Source organism: Maniola jurtina, chromosome 12 (assembly GCF_905333055.1).
Source record: "Maniola jurtina chromosome 12, ilManJurt1.1, whole genome shotgun sequence".
In the NCBI taxonomy this organism is placed as follows: Eukaryota; Metazoa; Arthropoda; class Insecta; order Lepidoptera; family Nymphalidae; genus Maniola; species Maniola jurtina.
Genome location: NC_060040.1, coordinates 2,620,795 through 2,637,217, shown reverse-complemented (window position 1 = coordinate 2,637,217; position 16,423 = coordinate 2,620,795). Strand labels below are relative to the sequence as shown.

Here is a 16,423-nt window from a genome sequence, read left to right as displayed (position 1 = left end):
TTTTTATTTATTTAACAGCTGTGATTTTTAACCCCCGACCCAAAAAGAGGGGTGTTATAAGTTTGACGTGTGTATCTGTGTATCTGTCTGTGGCATCGTAGCGCCTAAACGAATGAACCGATTTTAATTTAGTTTTTTTTTTGTTTGAAAGGTGGCTTGATCGAGAGTGTTCTTAGCTATCATCCAAGAAAATCGATTCAGCCGTTTGAAAGTTATCAGCTTTTTTCTAGTTACTGTAACCTCCAATTGTCGGGGGTGTTATAAATTTTTAATTTACACTTGTGCCCATAATGCCATGCATATAGTAACTTAACTACAAAACTTCAGCTTACAAGAAACAATATTCGTGTCGTTTGATAATAATCCGCTCTCACTGCCAGCCGGCACGATAGAAATCAGTTAGAAACTTTATGCGAAGCCGTTTTGTAAACATAGATAGTTCAATAGCAGGAAATTCGTGACTTGAGTCACGAAAATAACGGAGACAGTTTTTTAGAGCTTTGCATGGTTTTCGTGTGAAATTGGAGGATTATTTAGGGTTTTTAGACCTCCGTACCTCAAAAGGAAAAAGGAACTCTTGTATGATCACTTTGTTGTCTGTTTGTCTGTCAAGACCCGTCAAGGGGATCAAATTCTATAGGTTACTTCTCGTTGACCTCATGAAAATAATGAAATTTGGCAGGTAGCTATGTCCTAAAGCACAAAATAGTAAAAGTAATAGAGAACCTTGAACTTCTGATTACACACAAAAAAGGTTTTATGTGTTGTCCGATGGCACGGAACCCTTCGTGTACGACTTCGACTCGCACTTGAGCAGTTTTTATCATTTACTCGCACTATGGTTTTATGGAGCATACTTGTAACAGAATTTTAAAACTTGTTACATTTAGTATGAACAAATCAAATCAGGACGTTTTCCACATTTATTTATTTAATTTATTTATTCAGATTCAACTTAGCCCTTGACTGCAATCTCACTTGGTGGTAAGTGATGATGCAATCTAAGATGGAAGCAGGCTAACCTTGAAGGGGTAGGGCAATTTCATTAAACCCTGGGTACCCTACACCCCTTTTTGTTTCTACACGGCATCGTACAGGAACGCTAACTTGCTTGGCGGCACGGATTTGCCTTTAGGATGGTAACTAGCCACGGCCGAAGCCGCCCACCAGACAACGTTAATCTAAGGTTAATTTTATAATAAATGCCAGATTTACGGACAGTTAAAATTAAATTGAACTTAATTTACTGTACTTCTGAGCATAGAACTAGGGCGTGACCTAGTGTGAAGTGACCTACATATCCACAGAACAATATGTACTTATAGTAATCACGTAGGATAACACATTTTTGCTCTAACATAGTATTTGTAAACGTGACCAGATACGGGACGTCGGAAAGATTAACGGTTAACGGTGCTCTCGCGACACTCGCCCGGTAAAGGGTTAGACAAGATTAATTACCTTTTCCACCACTACTCGCAAATGCTGAGTTTTAATCTCCGATTCGTTTACCGAATCCCAAATTTGAATCCGGATCGGATCGTGAGTGACGTCGCCGAAATTTGATTTTTGCCGATTACGGGGAGCTGAATCAGTGTGATGAATCGGGGTTGGCGTTGATGAGTTTACTGGCTTATACGGAAACCAAACATTATACTTATACTTGTTATAGGTACTTAACCAAAAAACAAGGAAACAATTTCTATGTCACAAAGGTTTCACAAAAGTTAAGTCAGCATCAATTAACTACGTGTAAAAAATATATACACAAATATTCGTAACTAGAGAATTAAAGCTGACTTAAGAAACTGATTAACTGTTTTATTATTTAACTATGACTTCGCGGTTTTTAAAAAATCCCGTGGGAACAGAGAGACAGACACACTTGTTTAGATGTTTGGATTATTCTCACTCTTCCCCGCTGCAATGACAACTATTTTCGGTGAATTAAATGGAAATTTGGAATATTTAGATATAGGCTATAGCTTATAATATGTCTAAATTTTATCCCGGAAAATTCTCACAGTATTTTTAACAAGTGTAAATTAAAAATTTTCAACACCCCCGACAAATCATTTTCAAATAAATAATTATGTATATCTAGGCAACGTCCGTCTTGACAGCTTGACATTTGTCAATTGACACTTGAATATTATGAACCTAAGGGTTATCTAACCTTCTTTTCTACAAGAAAACTAGAAAATAGCTGATAACTTTTAAACGGCTGAACCAATTTTTTTGGATTATAGCTAAGAACACTATCGATCAAGCCACCTTTCAAACAAAAAAAAGTAAATTAAAATCGGTTCATTCGTTTAGGCGCTACGATGCCACAGACAGATACACAGATACACAGATACACAGACACACAGATACACACGTCAAACTTATAACACCCCTCTTTTTGGGTCGGGGGTTAAAAACCTAAACCCACGCGACCTACTTAAGTGTGTAGTAGTGTAGTAGTGTGATTGTTTTACTTACAGATTGTTATAGTTTATGTTTAAGTGAATAACACAGATATATTTCAGCCATGTGACTGTGTAGTGTAAATGCAAAACGAAAAGTTAATAAATTTCGGCAACATCTGGCGAAAAGATTCGTGACTCGATAAGTAGCAGTCGCATTGTATGCAGACGTCTGGAAACTTCATCTGAATAACTAGAATATTGACCTCACCAGAGTGTGATATGCAAACATGATGCACTTAATGTAGAAAACAAGGCACTGCCTACTCTTTTTGACTGACTTCAGAAAAGAAGGCTATGTATTCGACCCATATGCATGAATTGTATGGGCGCGATTATCTCAGATCAATGAAACGATTTTGAATATTTTTTATTATCATAATTACATAATTTCAAAATGTTTTAGTAGGTATACTATATATTATTATACATCTAGGAACCTTCCTTTATACGAAACACTTAGATATACACCTAATCTGTCATATTATTATGCTTTGTGTCGTGTACAATAAAGAATAAATAAATACAAAATAAAAAATATGCACCGATTTCTCCAATATTTCTGAATCGATTTGAGTTTTTTCCCAATTGAGGAAGTCTGCGAGATGGTCCCATAAAAAAATCTGAGTGAACCAACTCGACCTATTTTAGGTACCTACAGATTTTACAATTGAATTCCAAGTTTTAACTCTTCAATCCTGATGCTGCAGGGTTACTGCCCGCCTAAGTAACGGATAATAAGGAACTGTTGATGGTAAATTAATATTGTACAATTATTTTATATTTTATATGCGCAACGGATCAGCCTGGCTGTCCAACGCGGAAATGCAGCCAGTATTCTCGGCACCATTCCACGCGGGCATGATTTGTATAGTAATTAGATAAGGCTAGCTTTAAGTTTTATTGTAATATTTTCAATAAAAAATAAAAATTATTTTACTAATAAACTTATTTTGGCCAGTACTTGCATTTCGAAAATGACATAATTTTGCACATTTCAGAAAAGTCGATAAAACCCTTCTTCTTTTATTACGGACGAATTCGCGGAAGCGCAGTTTAGACAAACAATCCCGTCATATTGTCCCATAGGAAAGCCCGCAAATACGGCCGAAAGGGTAATCACTTTATGGCCTTAAGTGTTCTCTTATCTTTTGAGCATAGCATTTTGCTTAGTAATATTAATAAAAATGCCCCTCGTGTGCTTTGTTGGTAGCATTTTCCTTTTACTTAAGTTATTTCTCTATTTTTTATGTCAAGGATCCTCGATGACGAAAACAAGGGAGCCCAGTGAATTTTGGGTATCTTAGGTTTTGACTTTTTCAAACAAAGTTGCTTCAGGCGTCCGTCCGTCAGGCGTTCGTTTGAATCTTTTAAACTAGGCAACAGATTTTAATGCGGTTTTCATCAATAGATAGAGTGATTCATTAGAAAGGTTATGTACTTATGTATAGTTTAAAATTTGTTTGTTGTTAATTTGTTGGAATATGGTGATAATTGTTCAAGATGTATGTCGGAAGAAATCAACCTGACTGAGAGCTTTTAACGAAAATGCTGGCTTCTTCTTTTGAAACAGGTATACCTATAGCACATTAGTATGTACATTTCATCCGTGCGAAGTAGGGCGAATAATCTAAATGATGTAAGTCCATACAAAATGACAAAACGTTAGATAGCTTGAAAGTTGTACTAGGACGTTTAATTAACCATTCCCATTATCTTGATTTACGTGATGGTATCACGTAAATCATAGCCAGAAGCAAAATTTTCAATAACAAAAAAGTTGAGCTCGAAATAACAAAATAACGTTGTGTTCTGTTGCCGGGATATAAAATAACGGTATTTTTATTATTTCACGTAGCAATGTGGCCTCAACTTTAACCGAGGCGGAATTTCATTGAGCTAAAAGCAGGGGAATGTGCAGAGAATGTAGGTATAATAATAGGGATGGTGTTGTGAGGGTGCAATGACCCGGACGGACCTTCCGGGACCTTCTGCACAATGTAGGCCGCATGGTCGACATAATTAAAGTGCCCGCTTATTTACTTTAGTGATGTAATGGAGATCCCTTTACTTTTCTAACCGAAACCTATAGTTCAACGATTCATAGGCGGGATGGATCTCGTAGGTTAGAGAAAGGTCTCTTTTCCATCCTCATAATGATGAAAAAGGTGGTATTGTAACTAAACTAACGGGGTCCTAAGAAACTCTACCCTATTTTCCCTTCTTATCTTCCTTTACGTTTTTAAATAATTTCTTTAAAGTGGCCCGTGTATTGTATAATAGCGGTAGGACCCTTTGTACCTAATATTGTGTCCTAAGGAAGATACGAAAGCAAAATTGGGTAGAGCTTCATAGGACCTCAAACTCAAAAGCACATTTACACTTTTTGATAGACAATTTTTGAAATAATTTAGTGAATTCAAACTTTTGTTTACTACAAATGTATCATTAATCATAGTTAGGAATTAATTATTTGAGTGCTGTTTTATTTTAATGGGTCAATAGATAAATTAATAAAGTCGCATAACAGGAAAATCTTATTTAGGTTTGTGTGTCGTCGCGAAAATAAACACATCGTCACGAGACATCCTTTCCAATTTGAGATGAAGTCTAAAATAAATCGACATAGCTTCTCACGTGCCAGCGTGACATATTATTCTTTCCGCCATTTTGAACAAGCGCCGCCATTTTATATTCATGCTATAGTCAATGTTCCAAACACTGATACCAGGCAATCCTCAGAATGACCGTCAGATAGATAAGCAATTATTCAAGGCCAAACATTCAACCTTTGAAACCAAATGATCAATTCTATAACAGACTTTTCATAGAATAGACGCAGTGTTTCGCCACGAACTTAATAGTGGTAATAATAAGAAAATAAGAACAGTAAGAAAAACTTTAAGTGTTACACTTTACACAAAATTTTTGGACTACGTTAAAATTGGTTTCATTTCAAAGGTTGAAGTTTGGCCTTGAATGGCTGAAATCTGACGGTCATTCTGAGGATTGCCTAGTATCAGTGTTTCGAACATTGACTATAGCATGAATACAAAAAAAACGTACGCTTAAGAAATCTGAGCCTAATTTATTTATCACGCGATTTTTTCGAGCGTAAAACATTCTCTTGCGTTCTTATAAAATATAAGGGACCATTTTATGTCTTAAGAGGAATTTGGTAGACAATCTAAAAGATTGTCGAAAACAATGCAAAATCTTAGTAAATTGAGATAATGCCTGGAAAATAAACAAAGGCCTTTTAGCTTTACTTTGCTTTGAAGTTAGAAGATTGTTCTGGTAATTTTATTGTGATTATAAAAGTAAAATAATCACAATAAAATTACTTTTGAATACTACGTATACCTACTTGAGAGATTCACTAATTTAACTTAAAGATTTTAAGAAACAATATCGATATTATAATAAACTAGCCGATGCCCGCGACTTCGCCCGCGTGGATTTAGCTTTTTCGAAATCCCGTGGGAACTCTTTGATTTTCCGGGATAAAAAGTAGCCTATGTGCTAATCCAGGATATTATTCATCTTCATTCCAAATTTCAGCCAAATCCGTCTAGTAGTTTTTGCGTGAAGGAGTAACAAACATACACACACTCACACACACACACATACAAACTTTCGCCTTTATAATATTAGTGTGATGTGTTTGTCTGTTACCTTTTACGGCACATCCGTTAAACTGATTTAGTATAGAGATAGCTTGCATCTCATAGACGGATAAAGACTTTTTATCCCGTAAAATCAAAGAATTTCCATGGGATTTTTAAAAACCTAAATCCACGCAGTTGAAATTGCAGGAACAATGGTGATGATTGATGACCTAGGTACACACATAAGTATTAAATACCTATCTATTAATAATAATACTACACGACTGCCCAAAGAAAGAGTAAGTATAATGTTTTCAGGGATCATGTATTTATATAAGTTTATTTATTCCATTATAGCTTCTAAATGCTTGAACAGATTTAGACGTATCAGGTAAACTAAGAATCTGTACATCATCCTGAGTAACACTGGCTATAATTTAAAAAAAAAAAAAAAACAATATGAAGGTTGTACGGCGGCATTTTCAAAAGTGAAAATATTTAATTTTTAGTTAATGTTATGGCAGGGTTTTTGAATTTATTTTAATTACGATTAGTTAATGTACAATTTTATTTCCAAAACAGCCTAGGTATACAAACGTTTTAGAATAGAATAGAATAGATTTTTATTCAACTAAACTTTTACAAGTGCTTTTGAATCGTCAAATAATTTACCACATACTTATTATATCTACCAATATTTTATTGTATCTACAGAAATATGAAAGCTTTTCAGCAATCTATAAGTTACAATGCACCTGGATAAACTCCACAATGGGTAAGTATTGTAGTGAAACAAAAATACGGAACGGAATGGATTTCGCTCACGTCAGAGCTATTTATCCTCAGGAGTGCAACACTGAATTCGAGCGAGTTTATTTCGATTTATAGCGCCCGCCCGAGACCAACTCCCTTTCGAAAGCACGCCAGATTCCACTTCGCTAACCTGACATTGATGCTTGTTTACATCTGTATTGCACTCTTAAATGAGTTATTTAACACTAAATTGGAAACCTAATGCTTCTTCTTTTTTAGATTCCGTACCTCAAAAGGAGAAACGGAACTCTTATTGGATCACTTTGTTGTCTGTCTGCCAGTCTGTTTGTCTGTCCGTCTGGAGTGTCGGCTATGAAAACCTAAAGGATACGTCCCGTTGACCTATAATCATGAAATTTGGCAGGTAGGTAGGTCTTATAGCACAAGTAGGTAAAGTAAAAAATCCGAAAACCGTAAATTTGTGGTTGCATCACAAAAAAAATTAAAATTGTTTATAAACAAATAAATAATTAGTATTTTCAAAGTAAGATAACTATACCAAGTCGGTATCATATTATGAAAGAGAGACTTACTTACCTGTGAATTTGTGGTTACATCGTTGAAAAAAATAAATTAAAATGTGTTTATATTTTCAAAGTTAGATAACTATACCAAGTGGGGTATCATATGAAAGGGCTTTACCTGTACCTTTTAAAACAGATTTTCATTTATTTTTATGCATAATAGTTTTTGATTTATCGTGCAAAATGTCGGAAAAAATACCCGAGTACGGAACCCTCGGAGCGCGAGTCTGACTCGCACTTGGCCGGTTTTTTGAACATAACATACACACACATCTACTACATTTTACTCTCTACGTATTTAATTTCTTAACCGCTTCAAAAGAAACTCAAATACATAAGAGAAAATATAAGAATTCCGTCGTATTACTCCAAGGAAAATGTATTTTTCATCCTGCTAAAGTAATTAAGTAATAAGTTATTTTGCTAGGAAATGCTTGAAACACGCGATCTTTCATAACCTGAAACAGTTTGTTGAACAGGAATTGCACTCCCGGGTGAATAGCTCTCTAATACTTTACGGGGAGCACTAAAGACTTTTATTATCGACATAAATTTTAAAATGTCTAAATAAATTCAAAGTTTATGCACTAGACTGCGAGACACGAGATCTATACTATACATTACTTTGATGTACACTCTATTATCGTTCAAAGAATTTTAAATCTTAAATAACTGTGAATAAGGTGTAAAATTCTATAAATAAGCATTTTATACTAACTACCACTGAGCTTAGAGTCTCTGTACATCGTAAATGCATTCAGTTGTTCAGTTTCTAACAATATTAGTTTGGGTTTATGTAAATTACGAGTATATACCCTTCATATACAAGAAACAATGTGAATTTCTTACTGTGTGTATGTTTCTTGCTTTACGTACCTACATTTTTAGGGTTCCGCACACGAAGGCTGCCGACGGAACCCTATTACCAAGCCTCCGCTGTCCGTTCGTCTGTCAGTTAGCGGGATGTATCTCGTGAACCGTAATACTTAGCTAGGGAGTTGAAATTTTCACAGAATATGTATTTCTATTGCCGCTATAACAACAAATAAAAAAAAATCAAAATGGACGAAATTAATATTTAAAAAATAATTAAAAAGTAAAGAGGTAAAGTTTATGAGTTAAGGGTGTACCTACTGAGTTGACCTCCGAAACTACCTATCCGATTTCAAAAACTCTTTCACTGATAGGTACTTATAGCGACGGTGTTCCCAAGTGCAATAGTTGATATAGTTGAGTTATATTTTACAATCGGAGGAAAAATTCTGCTGAAATCCATTCCTTTGGAGTGTTTGAAGGGACGAGTGCACGGCAAATAGCCTATCTTTTCCCTTTTTCTGAGTAGGTATCTGCTTTATTCGTCCACTAGCTTTTGTCTGTGATGTCTTTCATAAGAAATACTAATGTAGGTACCTACCATGATATTCCATTATTAGGGTTCCGTACCTACCCAAAGGGTAAAAACGGAGCTCTATTTATGTCACTCTGCTGCAGCTGTCTGTCTGTCTATCTGTCTGTATGTCTGACTGTCTGTCTGTCTGTCTGCCCGCATGTAACAGATCTCTAGCTCGTAGACGAAATGAGTTATAAACCTTTTGGTATTTGCTGTAGCACGTTGATCCAAAACCGAATATTGAATTAGAAATTCAATTAAATTATTCAAAATACCCTAACTGCATGACATGCACCAGTAGGTAGGTAGTGGAAATTACATGAACATTGAACACGTCCCTTGTTTCTTATTTAAACCGCTTTAGAATATGAAATTTATACACTATCGTACTGGAACGCTAAATCGCTTAGCGGTACTACTTTGTCAGCAGCCTCCCGAAACAAACCAGAGACAATTTAGAAATTATAATTTCCTAAATTGCCCCTGCCGGGGATCGAACTCGGGACCTCCTATTTATAGATAAGACCACAACTCTCACCACTGTGTCAAGGAGGTCATTAAACAACAGCGCGTAAACTGCATAATCATAATCATAATCATTTATTTGCTCAAATGTAGGTTAGTAATGCAGTTTCCCATTGGCTTGCAGTCCGAAGGAAAAGTATAGACCCTAGGTCTGTATAGACCCTAATGAATGACGCAGAAAACTAAAGTACAATTATAGGTAACAGCTACTTCCTGTAACTCCGTTGTTACCATAGAACTTGTATTACCGCACAGTTAAAACCACAAAGAAGATAATCAAAAGCCAGAGTCGTAGTACGAAATTAAATACCAACTTTTGTGCAAATAAAACCATTATTGTAATTGCAGCACATTTTATTTTGCGGTTTTCCGTGTTGGCGACTTTAATTACAATACTTTATATAATAATGTGAAACTTAATTATTTATGTAGGTATAGTAAAAATGTTGATTAAGGCACGTAATTACGTGACTATGGATAGGAAAAGTTACATTATTGTTTTTATTTTGATGAGTAGGTATATTATATTTTAAATTACTCATAGAATAGAATAGAATAGATTTTTATTTAAGTAGACTTTTACAAGTGTTTTTGCATCGTCAAAATAGTTTACCACTGGTTCGGAATGCCGTACTTGCGCACTTGCCTCTAGAATCTAAATTCTAGACTGTCATCCCCACTAAAATTGTGTAAAATTTATTAGTACATGTATAAGCTTAGTGTTAATCTGTATACATATTATTATGTATGTATATGCCATTACAATAAAATCATATCTGATATCATCATTATTTTAAATAAAATCTTTTTTTTTTAATTAAAAAAAATGATATTTAAAAAAAAATGATAAGTAAGTATATAAAAAAAAATATGATTTTTTAAATAAAAACAGCAAGCAGATGAACAGGCGAATCCCCTGATGTAAAGTGATTACCGCCACCCACCACATTTGCAGCACCAGAGAAACCGCTAATGCGTTGCCGCCGCCGCGCCGGCCTTTCAAGAATTTGTTGATCCGCCCCATGAATAACCCCATGTTGTAATCTAGTAGAACACCGTCAAAGGGAGTTAGTTCCACAGATTGCATGTGGAAAAAGGATCCCATATGATACTATAACCCTATATCGCAACATTGATATTATACCAGTCATGGCAACATATATTTACTAGATTTTGCATCGACAGCGTTGCAAAATTCCTCGAGAATAGTTAGCTAAAAGGGAAAAACAAGGCTGCCATTTTCCGGATTTTTAATAACATCCTTTGGCAAACATAGAAATTACCAATTTACCACCCTCTCTAAAACATCCGAGTTCCATTAACTAATTGTTAAACATTGTCTTAGACTAAAGGAATAAAAATGAACTTCACATGAAATAGGGACGGAGAATAATTGATTATAGAAGCCGATTGCGTAGTATGTAGTTAGTTCCTCCTACAATTTTATTTCAAGCATTTACAAGCACAGACTCCTTCTACATTAATGCTCAAAGTTAATTAAGCTAAGTAGTTATGTTATGAAAGAGAAATAGAAAGATTGTTTATTAAAAAAAATAACACAAGTACTTGCTTAGCTTTATCAGTGTAAAGTTAATACAACGCTTGCGCCGCACTTGTTAAAAGCTACGCCTTGAATGTATCGTAATATAAATCTTTCGGGGACCCTGCCGAAAAAAATTGCCACCGCGATGGCAAAGTGTATAGCTTTATTTTTGATGGATAAGTACTAGACGCTTTGTAAGGTCATTAAAATAACCGGTTTAGTGCGAGTCAATTTCGCACAAGAAGGCCTCGGTATAAGATTAGTATTTTTGTTTTATTTTTAATTTTTTATCATTTTATTACGAATTTTGGAATTTTTATAATTTTTTGTTTTAGTAGTGCTACTAAATACAATACAATAGAAATACACATGAATATGAAAATTTCAACTCTCTACCTATTACGATTCAAGAGACACAGCCCGGTGGCAGACAGACGGATGGACTAATGATAAAGTCCCATTGGCACCCTTCGGGTATGGGACCCTAAAAACATCCCTAACGTGCTCATATGCCAGGCTTGCTCATAGTTAATTAATAAATTGATACGCGAGAGGTCCGTCTACTTTCCCCTAGTCTGTGATCATCCCTTGCAGCGATGACGTCTTGATGAAGATGCGGAATTAATTTCCCTCATCCGGCCCCCAGGGGAACCTTATGTTGCCCACTGTGCGCTTTTTTACTGTCACTTTTGATTGTTTTTGGAGCCCTCTGCATTTTGTTGATGGATTTGTATTTCACTTTGATAATAAACTTGGGGGTTGCGAAATTCTTTTTTAATTGGCTCTTTGCTACGTAGACTGAAGACTTTTACGAATTTTAGTCTTGTGGACTGGTTGTAACAGGACACTGAGTACTTTAATAGCATAGTCTCGTCGTCGTCTTGTCGTAGTATAATCGTAGCCTTGATATTGTCTTGTAGTCTTAACGTAAACTTGTCGTAGTCTTGTCGTAGTTTTGTATTAGTCTTGTCATCGTAGTGTTGTCGTCGTCTTGTCGTAGTTTCATCATATCTTGTTGTGATCTTGTCGTGATCTTGTCGTAGTCTTGTCGTAGTTGTGTCGTAGTCGTGTCGTCGTCTTGTCGAAGTCTTATTTGAACAATAGTGGAAAGATAAAAGAGGAACCAGGTCAAAAATTTCTTGGACATACTCTCCGAAATATGTTCTGTAAAATACCGATATACAGATGTATTTAGAACGCTCGGTAGCAAAAATGAGCACAGGTGACTGTACTGATGATTACTTATAAAATACTACCGTAAAACGCGAAAAATAATTAATTTTGAAAAAACCCGTATATTTTTAAAACGGATGCTGGAGCACATGAGTACTGTGTGGTTGGAGGTTACATAAAAAAACATATTATTATGACGAATGTTGTGCAGTTATAATTGAGTTATAATGCCGCAGGGTCAATGCTGTGTTGTAGGCGGGGCATTGACCCCGAGTTTTGCACGCTATACATTGCAGGTTTTGAAGAATACTACACCACCAAAACTGCAAGTATAAGGAAAACGGTTATTGGTATTAGATCGTGTTTAGGTAGTATTAATAGTGCTAAGTTTTAGCTAGTTACATTATTATAACCAACAGAGTGCACTTCAGGTTCGATGAAGTACAAATCTTTGCTATACACGTAACTTATCATTCCATATCCCCAATTGTAACTACTGTCCAAGGTACTTTCCGAATATATATTGGAAAAGTTACCGAAGCCAGCGATGCATTTGTTTTATGGAACATCGGAAAACTTGCAAAGTTAAATTGGAGATCGATATCGTTGGGATTTGAATTTTAAATTATAGTATTTGTGTGTGCTACCTTATGTCTGTTAACAGGACTCTTTCCGTCACTCGCTTCATACAATCGTAGTTCCAATTTCATTTGAATATTAAGCAACCAAAGTCCATAAAATTTTGCAGACATATTCTAGAAACTAATATCTGTGCCTGTGGTGTTTTAGATTTTTCTAAAAATATGTAATTTTAAAATTACAGGGGCTCAAAGGTATTATTATAGGTAAGGTTAAAGGTATTATAATTAATGGATCTACTGTCAGCTTATTACAAACTTAGTTTAGTATGTAATTGAGCACTAAAATCAAATCTGACACGTTTGGGTCTCGTCTCGTCCCTGTGGGATGCTGCAAAGTGTATGGTGAGGCACTCGCGTTTGAACATTGTTAGCGTTTGGGGGATTGGGGTAGGTTGTGGAATTTGTTGATAGAGCGGTCTGTGGTGGATTGGGGGAGATGGTCCATTGTGTAAACGATGATTATATTACGTTTGATTATATTACATTATGACAGAAATCCAATACTACAGAAGGAGAGGAGGTATGACTATAGTACGCGACAGGTTGAGATGGCAATCGGAGCATGAGGCGGGGGGGGGGGGGGGGACCCCGGTATCTCAATCTGTCGCGCACTATACATTCAGTGCGGTATCGACGAGTGAAACACCACCAACTTCCTAACTCCGAGCCAGTATTGAGAATTTCGTAACAAAAAACTGCATCTATACTAATAAATAAAATTGGAGTGTCTGTCTGTAATTTCGAAATAACTACCGCATGTTAAGGTCATATGGTTATTTGAACGATACTATAACTGAATTTAAAAAATTTTAAATTTTTTAAAATTTTAAATTTTAAAAAATTTTAAATTTTTTAAAATTTAAAAAATTTTTTTCTCGTTTTTAAAATTTTTGTCTGTCTGTCTGTCTGTCTGTCTGTCTGTTTGTTTGAAAAGGCTAATCTTGGGAACGGCTGAACCGATTTTGACGGGATTTTCACAGACAAATAGAAAATTGACCAGGGAGTAACATAGGCTACTTTTTTAACCGACTTTCAAAAAGGGAGTTGTGTTTTTCTACCTATGTACACTGAAATCTCCGAGATTTCTGAACCGATTTGCGTCATTTCTTTTTTAATCGATAGAGGAACTTTGCGAAATTGTTTCATAAAAAATTTGGAGTCCAACTTCTCAATCCTGATGCTGCAGGGGATCTGACCAATCCACGCGAGCGAAGCTGCGGGCATCAGCTAGTACCTAATAAATTCAAATATGAATATTGGTATTTTTAACTATATCTCAATCAAACCTTTGAGTATTTCGGTAATGAAAATGCATGGAATTTGTTAGTGACTACTTATATCTCAAATTGTTATGCTTTTAGATTTAGCCATAGTTTGATTTTATTTTAGTTTGTAACGATGGGGTTGGAATATTGGTCATGTATAAAAGTCCCTTAAAAACATCAGATTTAAAAAAAGTTGTGGGCCAACCCAGTAATCGCACCCAGCACCGCGTCATCCCCAATTGAACATCCTAACCTGACAAATAAGCCGCACGTCAACCAGGCATTGTCCTCATAATCCAGGCATAATCAGTTCCCAGCTTACAAGTCTTGTTGACCCAGAAAGCTAGACTTTTCACCCGTCTCTGTATTTGCATTTTTAATATCGTACAAAGCGCGGCGTTGCATAGTCTATGAGCGACACTGTTCACAACAGGGGACGCGACGCTCCGGGCGCTATGCAAAAGCAAAAATTTACACTGGAAAGCAGATTTTTGTAATGAATAGGTGATTTCTAGGGTTCCGTACCTCAAAAGTAACCTATGCATTACGAAGTCACGGGCATACGTTTATTTTATGCGTTACTGAAAATGTGAAAGTGTGATTTCTTATTTTATTATGAAATGGGGGGAACAAAATAAACACCCACCAATTAAAAAAGGAACCCTTATAGGATCACTTTGTTCTCTGTCTGTCGTGTCTGTCAAGTAAACGGAATTAAAGCCTGAAAATCAAAGAAACGTGAGAGTCAGGTAGCAACGTCATAAAGCACAAGTAAACGGCAAAATCCGAAAACCGTGAATTCTGGGTGGGTGAATTCCGTGGGTTTCTGACCAAATAATTAGTTTAATAAATCATATTATGATGGCGCTATCTGTCATTAACTTGCAAATTAGTATAGCTAAGTACCTACTTATTTGAGATTTCTTGTGCCATGTTGCGGAACGCTTCGTGTGCAAGTCCGACTCGCACCTGACCGGTTTTTTTTAAGTGAAGGCTGAATCCGCAATAGGTCAGCGGTGCAAGGTTGACTTTATGAGATTGTTTTCAAATGCGAACGGCTCGCTAGCAATGCGATGTTCAACGGCGTTAAATGTAGATATAGCGACGATCAACGTACAACGGCTTTCACAATGCCGTTTGGCTTTAGACGATTTAAACCCCAATTCTATTGGCATTAGACGCCGTTCAAGTGTGGCCACTCAGTTTAAGGTGTTGATTATTATGGCGTTGTTGGGCATAGACGTTAACCTTAATGTGGCCTGCGATTTATAGTACCTCCTGCGAAATGTATAGTAATATTAAATTTCTTATTCATTAAAGTCTATTTTTTCAGAGTATAATTTCCATGTCAATTGTATGATCTTTGAATTAAAGCTCCCTCTTTTCCTTATGCATTGTGAAACGTTTCTTCTTCCTTATCCGAAGACCTCATACTTTGAGGCTTAAGAAGCATTGTTACTGGAAATTAATTTATTCCTATGCATCCATTCAATTTTTCCAGGGTTGTCAACGGTGCTATTTCACTGCTAATTAAATTGATAAGTTGAAAAGTACATTAAGCGCAAAACAAGTAGTCCGATCTAAAGTTGCAACATGGCAGACCGTGCAGATGCATACACGTTTCGTTGAGATCTGTTTTTCGAGGTTGCACGGAAACGGTCGGTTTTAGGTTTAAAGAGTTTATTTCTCAGAAGAACAATGTTCACTTATATGAGAATAATTCTAAATATAAATATAGATAAAACATAATTTTTAAAGGTACGGTGACTTTATACAATAATAATATTTCAAAACATGCTATATCCTAAGTTAACAAACTATAATATATATCTATCTATCTATTATGTCTGACAGTACTTTTTTAACTCGGCTTTAAATTTTGGAAAAGATTTTTCCTCCTTTGCATTCAATAACTAAAGGTAGTGTAATAATTGGATTGCTTATGCATTGCATATTTACATGCTAGCTAATGCCCGCGACTTCGTCCGCGTAGATTTAGGTTTTTCGAAGTTCCGGGAGGTTTTCCGGAGAAGTTTTACGTGAAGAAGCAACAAAGATACACACACACACATACGCCTTAGTGGGACTGTGATTATAAAACTTTGTTTAAAAAAAATATAAAGATAAAGTCATGCTGTCCTACATGAAATAATTATAAATAAATAAAAAAAGATGCAACGATATCACAGAAACTGGGCAGCATATCCATCCATATGAGCAAGAATGCACCAAGCAGCGCATTTTATACGCAAAGTTTCGCATGCTTCACTTTGACGTGTCCCACGAACGCTCGCAAGTTTTTATTAATTTTCTTTTGCCAACCCTGAAACTTTTGTCTCCGCCGCCATCACTTTGCAGAAAACAAAAGCTCTGGTAAGGACTCCTCGTCGCGGTGCAACTAAGAGAGCATGCATACTAACAAGCGACTTTACAAAGCAAGAAATCTTGTTGGCTAGAACTTTGATGCTAGTTT

At 35.8% G+C, this 16,423-nt stretch overlaps 1 long non-coding RNA gene across 1 annotated transcript in view; it reads left to right on the top strand.

Annotated features, from left to right (window-relative positions):
• The window catches only part of LOC123870295, a 42,826-nt gene extending 27,229 nt beyond the window's left edge, over positions 1–15,597 (top strand). Inside the window, exons 2-3 of the long non-coding RNA XR_006797049.1 lie at positions 3,901–3,905; positions 15,581–15,597. This is a non-coding gene — a long non-coding RNA (uncharacterized LOC123870295). The remainder of the gene's footprint in view (positions 1–3,900; positions 3,906–15,580) is intronic.
• Positions 15,598–16,423: the final 826 nt, after the last annotated feature.